Below are 9774 nucleotides of genomic sequence, written 5' to 3'. Positions count from 1 at the left end.
TGTTTTCTTTATAATCTGTCCATTTAATTGCATTTCGTCCAAATACAATTTCCCCCATATTTTGTTAAGTTTTAGGCTTAGAATCTGTCTTATCTTGTGTTTTGAAGCATTTTGAGTCAAGCTCAAACCTAATTTTCGTCCAAAATTGAGTTTAGTGTCAAAACTGCCCAGTTTGTGTTTTTAGGCAGTTTTGAGAGTTTTTAGTTTGTTTTGAGTCTTGTGAATCTGTTTTGAGTCCTTTGAGTCTTTGTTTTGTCCAAATTAGTTAGAAAGTGTTTTGATTTGTGTTTCCATCCAATTTCGTCCAAATTAGTGTAGGTGCTCAAAACTGCCCAGAAAGTGGTTTTTAGGCATTTTTGAGTCTTCTAGTTGCTGTTTTGGGTTTTAGGATTGTTTAAGTGTTCTAAGCGTTTAGTTCCACATCCCTTGAGTCTTTTCAAACGTTTTTTAAGTTTATTTTTGTTCTTTTCATTGTTGTTTGCTTCTTGATTTTCATTCACACTTGTGTTACTTTGTTTCAGGTAGTATATGTCAAATAAACTTGTTGAGTTAGGCCAAAGAATTGAAAGATTAAAGGGCCACACTTTGGACAACTTTGTGCCATCAAGTTCATCCTTTAACCGTGAGGAAGAGGAAGGGAATTCACCTAGTTCAACAAGTAAAGAATCTGAGCAATTCAATTGGGGAAGAGAAGAAGAGATGGCGGGCAACGAAGATGAACTTCGAGCTTTGGAGGACTTTGCTCAACCAATCATACCAAATTCACCTTCATGCATCTTGCTGCCCACAGAAGCTAGAAACTATGATCTCAAATCTTCACATTTCCATATGTTTCCTTCATTTTATGGCTTACCTAATGAAGACCCTTTAGCTCATATTAAAGAGTTTTACAATGTTGTGAGTGGTTTACCTTTGCAGGGAGTGAGTGAAGCGAATTTGAGGATGAGAGTGTTTCCTTACACCTTGAAAGATAAGGCCAAGAGTTGGTTGATGACTCTAACACCAGGTTCCCTCACTACATGGGATGCCGTGGCTAAGAAGTTCTTGGAGAAGTTCTTTTCCACTCAAAAGACAGCCACATTAAGGGGACAAATCTTCAATTTCAAACAAGATGATGGTGAACCTTTCAATGAGTGTTGGGAGCGTTTTAAAGGCCTCTTGATACAATGTCCACACCATGGGTTACCTTTTCACTTACAAATGCAAATTTTCTATGATGGACTAACCCAAAATTGTCAATCAACTGTGGATAATGCAGCAGGTGGAGCATTGAAGAAAAAGAATGCTCAAGAGTCATATAACATTTATGAGATGTTGGGGTCTAATGCTCAACACAAAGACTTAAGGGGTAAGAAAGTTGGAGTCTATGAAACAAGTTCTAATCATGAGCTTTTGTTGCAGGTAGCTAACCTAGAAAGGAAGCTTGAATCCGTGCTCAACATGGTGCCAAAAGCAAATGAAGTGTGTGCCATTTGCAACATACCAAGCCATCCTACTCACCAATGTCCATCTAGGGAAGCTTATCCCGAGTATGTTCAAGAACAAGTGAACCTCATGAATTCTTACAACCAAAGACCAAGGAATGATATGTATTCCAATACATATAACCCGAGTTGGAGAGATCATCCCAACTTTTCATGGAAGAACAACAATCCAATCCAAAATTTCCAACCAAAACCTGCCACTACCCTTGAGGACACGGTTAAATTGTTAGCCCAAAACACCTTGCAATTCCAACATTCCACCAATAGCACACTTCAACAACATTCAGCCGCCCTAACCAAAATGGAGACACAATTGGGGCAGATTGCAGATGCCTTGAACCAAAGAGAGGTTGGGAAGTTTCCAAGCCAACCCGTGATACTTCAAAGGAACCAAGAGCAAGCCAAAGCAATCACTACACTTAGAAGTGGTAAGGTTATTGATAATAGAGTTGGCAATGAAGTTACTAATGAATATGATCATGTGAATGCAGGTGTCACTCAAGGAGACAATGGGAAATCAATTGAGGAACCAAGCCATGCCACTTCCTCACTAGAAGCACCAAATCTTCACAAGGCCGAGAAACCATACACTCCACCAATACCATTCCCTGGAAGACTTGCCAAGAGCAAGCAGGATAAGTCATTTAAGGAAATTTTTGATATACTAAGCAAAGTGAATGTTAACTTACCTTTGCTTGATGTCATTAGGAACATGCCGGCATATGGGAAATTCTTCAAGGAGTTAAACAGCTACAAAAGGAAGTATGGACCACATGAGAAGGTTGTGGTGTCTGAAAATGTGAGTGCAGTTTTGCAAAGAAAACTTCCACCAAAGCTCAAGGATCCAGGAAGTTTCTCTATCAACATCACCATAGGGGACAAGAAAGTAGAGAAGGCAATGCTTGACTTGGGTGCTAGCATCAACTTAATGCCTTATTCAGTATACCTTCAACTAGGTTTGGGAGATTTGAAAGCCACCACCATTTCATTACAACTTGCAGACAGATCAGTTAAATATCCAAGAGGTATAGTAGAAGATATTCTAGTTCAAGTTGATAAACTAATCTTGCCTGCAGATTTTGTAGTGTTGGACATGGAAGAAGCTCCTATACATGATCGTGAGTTGCCAATATTGCTTGGGAGACCTTTCATGGCCACGGCCAAGACCATCATTGATGTGCAAAATGGACTCCTCACTATGACAGTGTTAGGAGAGACAGTTCAATTCAAAGTGTTTGAATCTCTTTCTCATCCTTCGTCATCTCTTGATTGTTATGCCATTGATGTGCTTGATTCACTTGTATTCTCTAAGTTCTTGCAGACACAATCGAATGAACCATTGCAAACTGTTTTGAGTCAATCTCAAGATGAGTTTGATGAGGAAGATGCACTCATGGAAGAAGTAGCTGCTTTGGAAGCATTAGCATTGTATCCTTTCAATGTTTCACCTCGTTTTGAGCCTTTAAAATCATCAATGTCACATCTAACTCCTTCTACTGTTAAAGCACCAAAACTTGAACTTAAACCACTTCCACCACATCTAAAATATGCATATCTAGCTGAATTTGAAACTCTTCCAGTAATCATAGCTTCTGACCTCACCCCAGTTGAAGAAGATAAACTAATTAGGGTGTTAAAAGAGTTCAAATCAGCTTTTGGTTGGTCTATTGCAGATATCAAGGGAATAAGCCCTACCATGTGCATGCATAGGATCCTTTTGGAGGAAGGAGCAAAAACAACCCGTGAGCCACAAAGAAGACTCAATCCACACATGAAGGAAGTTGTTAGGAATGAGGTGTTGAAATTGTTAGATGTGGGGATCATATATCCCATTTCTGATAGCAAATGGGTGAGTGCTATTCAGGTGGTGCCTAAGAAGGTGGGAATCACTATGATGAGGAATGAAAACAATGAGCTTGTGACCACCAAGCCCACGGCCAGTTGGCGTGTTTGCACCGATTACAGGAAGTTGAATTCTAGCACTAGAAAAGATTACTTTCCTATGCCTTTCATAGATCAAATGCTTGAGAGATTGGCGGGGTACTCACACTATTGTTTTCTTGATGGTTACTCAGGTTACAATCAAATTGCAATCGCTCCGGAGGATCAAGAGAAAACAACCTTTACTTGCCCCTTTGGCACATTTGCATACCGTAGAATGCCTTTTGGACTTTGCAATGCTCCAGCAACATTCCAAAGATGCATGTTGGCCATCTTTTCTGACATGGTAGAAAGGTTCATTGAGGTATTTATGGATGACTTCTCAGTGTTTGGTTCCTCTTTTGATGAATGTCTTAACCATCTATCGTTAGTACTTCAAAGATGTCAGGAAACAAATTTGGTTCTCAATTGGGAAAAGTGCCAATTTATGGTGAAACAAGGAATTGTGTTGGGGCATGTAATCTCTAGCAAAGGAATGGAGGTAGACAAAGCCAAAATTGACGTCATCACCAATATGGTAGCCCCCACCACTGTGAAGGGAGTAAGAAGTTTTTTGGGCCATGCGGGTTTTTATCGTCGTTTCATTAAGAACTTTTCAATGATCACCCGTCCATTATGCAATCTGTTAGCTAAAGATGTTGTATTTCATTTTGATAAGGCTTGTATGGATGCATTCAATACCTTGAAAAATGAACTAACCTCGGCCCCTATTATTATGGCACCAGATTGGTCGTTACCTTTTGAATTAATGTGTGATGCCTTTGACTATGATGTTGGTGCAGTTTTAGGGCAAAGGGTGAACAAGCTTCCACATGTGATCTACTATGCAAGCCGGACTCTGCATGATGCTCAACTTAACTATTCCACAACTGAAAAGGAGTTGCTTGCTGTTGTTTTTGCCTTAGAAAAGTTTAGGTCATATCTTGTGGGATCTAAAGTTATTGTGTTTTCTGATCATGCAGCCATTAGGTATTTGATGACAAAGAAAGATGCTAAACCACGCTTGATTAGATGGATACTCTTACTACAAGAGTTTGACTTGGAAATTCGAGATAAGAAGGGCAGTGATAATGTTGTGGCTGACCATTTGTCCAGGCTTAATGAAAACCATGGAGTGGGACAACCCTTGCCCCTAAATGAATCATTTCCAAATGAACAACTCTTTGTTGTTCAAGAAAAAGAACCATGGTATGCGGACTTTGTGAATTATCTTGCCTGTGGTATAATGAGAAATGACCTTTCTTTTCAGGAAAGAAAGAAGTTCCTTGCCATGGTGAAGCACTACGTTTGGGACGAACCATATTTGTTTAAATACTGCCCTGATCAAATCATTAGGAGATGTGTCCCAGAGAGTGAGCAACAAAGCATCCTAACATTTAGCCACACATTGGCATGTGGAGGCCATTTTGGTGCCAAAAAGACGTCTCTAAAGGTTTTACAATCTGGTTTCTTTTGGCCTACTTTATTCAAAGATGCTTTTGATTTTTGTTCTAAGTGTGATAGGTGCCAGAAGATGGGGAACATTAGTCGAAGAAATGAAATGCCATTGAACAACATTTTGGTAGTGGAGCTCTTTGATGTTTGGGGAATCGACTTCATGGGACCATTTCCATCCTCCTTTGGCTACTTATACATATTAGTGGCAGTGGATTACGTATCCAAATGGGTTGAAGCCATTGCTACAAGAACTAATGATCATAAGGTTGTGTTGAATTTTCTTAAAGATGTGATTTTTTGTAGGTTTGGAACCCCAAGAGCTATTATTAGTGATGGTGGCAGCCATTTCTGCAACAAACCCTTTGAATCCTTAATGAAGAAGTACAACATCAACCACAAAGTGGCAACCCCGTACCATCCTCAAACCTCAGGACAAGTGGAGATTAGCAATAGGGAGATCAAGAACATTTTGATGAAGACTGTGAGCCCTACAAGGAAGGATTGGTCAATGAGGTTAAATGATGCACTATGGGCATATAGAACAGCATACAAGACCCCCATTGGCATGAGTCCTTATCGCCTTGTGTTTGGGAAAGCTTGTCATTTGCCAATGGAGCTTAAACACCGTGCATATTGGGCCATCAAGAAGTTCAACTTTGATTACAAGGATGCTGGAATAGCAAGGAAGCTCCAACTTAATGAGTTGGAAGAGCTTAGAAATGAAGCATATGAGAATGCCAAAATCTACAAGGAACGGACTAAGCTCTATCATGACAAGGCCATCCTAAGGAAGGAGTTTCACCAAGGTATGAAAGTACTTTTGTTTGACTCACGTTTGAGACTTTTTCCAGGAAAATTGAAGTCTAGGTGGGTGGGACCATTCAAAGTGCTGCAAACATTTCCCCACGGAGCTGTGGAGATAGAAAACATGAAGAATGGCACCTCTTTTAAAGTCAACGGGCAGCGATTGAAACCATATTTGGATAAAGTGGATGAAGAGCAAGTGTATCAAGTCGTGGATGTTTTTGAATTTTCAACACCATGAACAAGCTAGCATGTCTTGCCTAGACATTAAATACAGCGCTTACTAGGAGGCAACCTAGTGTGGTTTGTGTTCTTTCTTTATGTTGTGTTTATTTTGTTACCATTCCATATTCTTTGCCTACTTGCATTGCATACAATTTTAAACATCGAGGACAATGTTTAGGATAGGTTTGGGGGTGTGGGATGGAAAGTTTGTGTTTATATTTGTTTTATGTGTTAGTTTGGTTAAGAGTGGAAAGTTTGTGTTTATATTTGTTTTATGTGTTAGTTTGGTTAAGAGTGTTTTGCTTTCATTTTGTTCAATTTGTGTGGGTTTGTTTTAGTTAAGTGTGTTTTGCTTACTAATACGAATGTATATGAGGACTATGTTTGAAAACAAACGATTAGGTTGCTATGGAAAAGAGTTGCATCTTGTTGTCATTTATAAAGCTATAACTCTTGAAATTATGATGATAGAGGTACCATACTCAAATTCTGGAAGAAGAATTGTGGAGACTACCCTAGTGAGTTATTTTGAGCCTAATTGCTTCTTTGAGAGGGTTTAAAGTGTTTCTACTTCTATCTTTTTCTTTCATTTTTCACTTTAAATGATCTCATTACTTCTATTTCGTTTGGATGCTAAGAATCATTCTCCTTTGCAGATACCATGTATTTAGTATCATTCATGAATGAACTCAATGAGATGATGTTAGGCTATGCATGTTTAACTACTAAAAGGCTTAAATCCTACCCATTTGTGTGCTCCATTCACCCTCGTTGCAGCCAAACACTTTAGCCCAATTCTTTCATCACCCACACCATACTCTACCCATTCTAGCCCATTACAATCCATACCTTATAGTTTGGGGAATACCAAGGTGATGAAGACTAAAGGTAAATTGAGCTTAGAACAAGATTGTGGCATGTACCGAGGGCACCTATGTTGAAGATGCTTCTAAAAAAAAAAAGGGGTCATAAAAAAAAAAAAAAAAGAGAATTAAAATGGATACAAGTTCCAAATCTCCTCATTATAAGACATAGGGCCTGGATGCCAAAAACAAAGAAGAAAGAAAACAAATGCAAGTGAAGAGCATGATCCTCAAGAACACTTTGGTATGCCCCAAGCTCTAGTATTTCATATCACTTCTCTCGTAACCTATAACCTAAGCCTTACATTACAATCTTGAGAAAGACCTAGCTGATCATTGAGGATGTATTCATGGGTGATGGTAAGTGTGTGTGTTATCTATATTCTTAGCATTTGATTCATTTCATGAGATCTACTCAGAAACTGTGCTTCCATTTCAGATTTCATATGTGAGAATTTTGATTTCCTTTACATAATTTCACTCATATATGTTGTTGAGAGACTAAACCTTAAGATCTGAGTGAAAACTTGAGTGGAAGCTGTGAGGAGTAGAGTTGAGGCGAATTCTATCTTAAGCATTTGGGTATGGTGACTTTGAAGTCGTAAGACATGGAGAAATATCTTTATACGTTACAATTGATACGATTCTTTGAAGTGGAAATCTTTTGAGTTGAACGATTGACAAAATCTTCATTGGTTCTTATTAGTTTGTTTAAAGCATGTTTTAACCAAGTTGTTTGCAGATTTTGTAAATGTTTGTGGGTGTCATCACTGTAAACCCTCAGGAGACACAACTCCTCCAACTAGGGACACCTAGGGGTTCAAAGGCTTGTTGCACATGCTCAGTGCAATCGTTTAGCCAACGAAAGTGGTTTAGTTAGATGTTTGTGTTTTGTGTGTTTTAGTTTTAAGTTTGCTCGAGGACTAGCAAAAACCAGGTTTGGGAGTATTTGATAAGTCACACTTTGCATGCATTTATATCCTCCTTATTTGGCGTTTTTGTGATTGTTTTAGAATGAACTAGTTGCATTTTACATTATTTGGTGTTAGTGTGCAGCCAAGTGTGAATTTGGATCAAAGGGAAAGCAAATGAAGTAAAAACATTCCAGAAATGATGTGAAGTGTTAAGGGATGTAATTCGGCCATATTGGGTGATTCTAAACAAAGCAAAAACATGGATGTCACCTATGTGGTTCCAACATCAAAACATGCATTCACATGCATGTCACAACCTTGGCCGTGTGTTCCCATATCATCCCATCATTTGATGCAATTCTAGCACCAAATCAGATTCCTCACAATCCCATTTCCATCACTTAATTCATTTCAGCCATTTTGACACCAACAAACATTTACATCCATTCCGTGCACTCCATTACATTTCTACACTTCATCTTTACAGAAATTCACATGCATGGTGATTAAACAAGTAACTCCTTGCAGCCACCATTTCAGAAATCAAACCCATCCCTTTGTCCATGCCGTGTGTTCTTCTCATTTTCATATTTGTATAAACATTTTCTGGTGCTCCAATTCACTTTTGGCAGATTCCACTCACTTGTTGCAGCAAGGACACATGCATTTTGATTAAACAAAACACATACTTGCAGATCTTGTCCATGCCATGCGCCCACTACCTCAGAAACCCATCATTCCATCACTTATGCACTGCCATCTGAGTTAAACAAATGGTAGATCCAATCTGATTGTCTCTCCATCATTAACCTTATTCAGAAATTCACCAAGTGACTCACTCACTCTCCCTCTCTCTCGGATTTTCATTCCATTACACACATACATTCTCTCCATTTTTCCATTGCATTCTACATTCTCTCCTTTTTCACAGAAACTGTCCTTGGCATTCACTCCATTTTTCCATTGCATTCTACATTCTCTCCTTTTTCACAGAAACTGTCCTTGGCATTCATCCCATTTTTATTCACCCATAGCCGCTCCATTTCACCCTATTCTCTGTCCATTCTCTGCCCATTTGCTCTCCCCTTTGCAGAAAACATACCAAGTGGATCTAATTCAGTTGCACCATACTTGGAGAACCAACCCCGAAGGCCACTCCTCAAGGACTTCAAAATCAGTTTTGCTTCAAGGGTTTATTCTTATTAATTCTATGTTCATTCATGTTTTATATTTTTATGATAAATCTTTTGTAAACATGAATTGTAACTAATCCTCCCCTAGGGATTCGATGTAACCTTGCAAAGTTTGCCATGTAATTAAGTTAGAATGCTCATTTTGTCCATCTATTTCTTGTTTCATTTTCTGTTTTAATGGTGACTTTGTGTGTTGATTTTAATGTTTGATCATCATTTGAATTAATCACAAAGTTGTGTAGCCAAGATTAGAACACACATCATGCATAATCTTGGTAGATATGTGAATGAATGAAGGGAGTGTTTAGCACACATCCTGCCGAGTTATTCCCTTTAGTTTTATGAAAGTTTCTTGTACATTACATAATCTTGATTATGAACCAAAGTTGCACATCACAATTAGGTTCATGATTAGAGACATTTGATCAAATCCACACATCATATGGTTGATCATATCCAAGTGAAACAAACTCAAGAAATAGGTAGATGAATGAGTACAACCTAACTTGACAAACATGGACTTAGTTGAGCAATGGTGAAACCGAATCCCTAGTTTCATTTCCATTGATACTATCCCATTACATTAGTTGTTGATTCATTTATTTGTGTTTATTTCATATTCTCATGCTTTCAAGTTACAAAAACAAATATGTCTATTTAGATTAGTTGATTCATTTCCAAATCTGCCTAGTTTGTTTAGTTTGATTCATTTCTTAGACTTCTTGCAAACAAGTAATTACATAGGTCCAATTAGTCCCTGTGGATTCGACACCCTTACTTATGCCATTATACTAAATATATTCTAGCATTAAGAAGGAAATATACATCAACATTAACCCTAATTCTAATTGCTAGGGTTTTGCCATGCTATATATATATGAAACTAAATGTGCCGCACCCCCTCAGACACCCT

At 38.4% G+C, this 9774-nt stretch overlaps 1 non-coding gene across 1 annotated transcript; it reads right to left on the bottom strand.

Moving 5' to 3' along the window:
- Positions 1 to 1073: 1073 nt before the first annotated feature.
- Positions 1074 to 1184, bottom strand: LOC137714015 (small nucleolar RNA R71). The gene has a single exon (XR_011065358.1). It is a non-coding gene; the product is annotated as a small nucleolar RNA R71 (small nucleolar RNA).
- Between the last annotated feature and the right edge of the window lie 8590 nt (positions 1185 to 9774).

Source organism: Pyrus communis, chromosome 13 (assembly GCF_963583255.1).
Source record: "Pyrus communis chromosome 13, drPyrComm1.1, whole genome shotgun sequence".
NCBI classification, from domain to species: domain Eukaryota; kingdom Viridiplantae; phylum Streptophyta; class Magnoliopsida; order Rosales; family Rosaceae; genus Pyrus; species Pyrus communis.
Note: the sequence above shows the minus strand (reverse complement) of the source record. Positions and strands in the feature narration are given on the sequence as shown.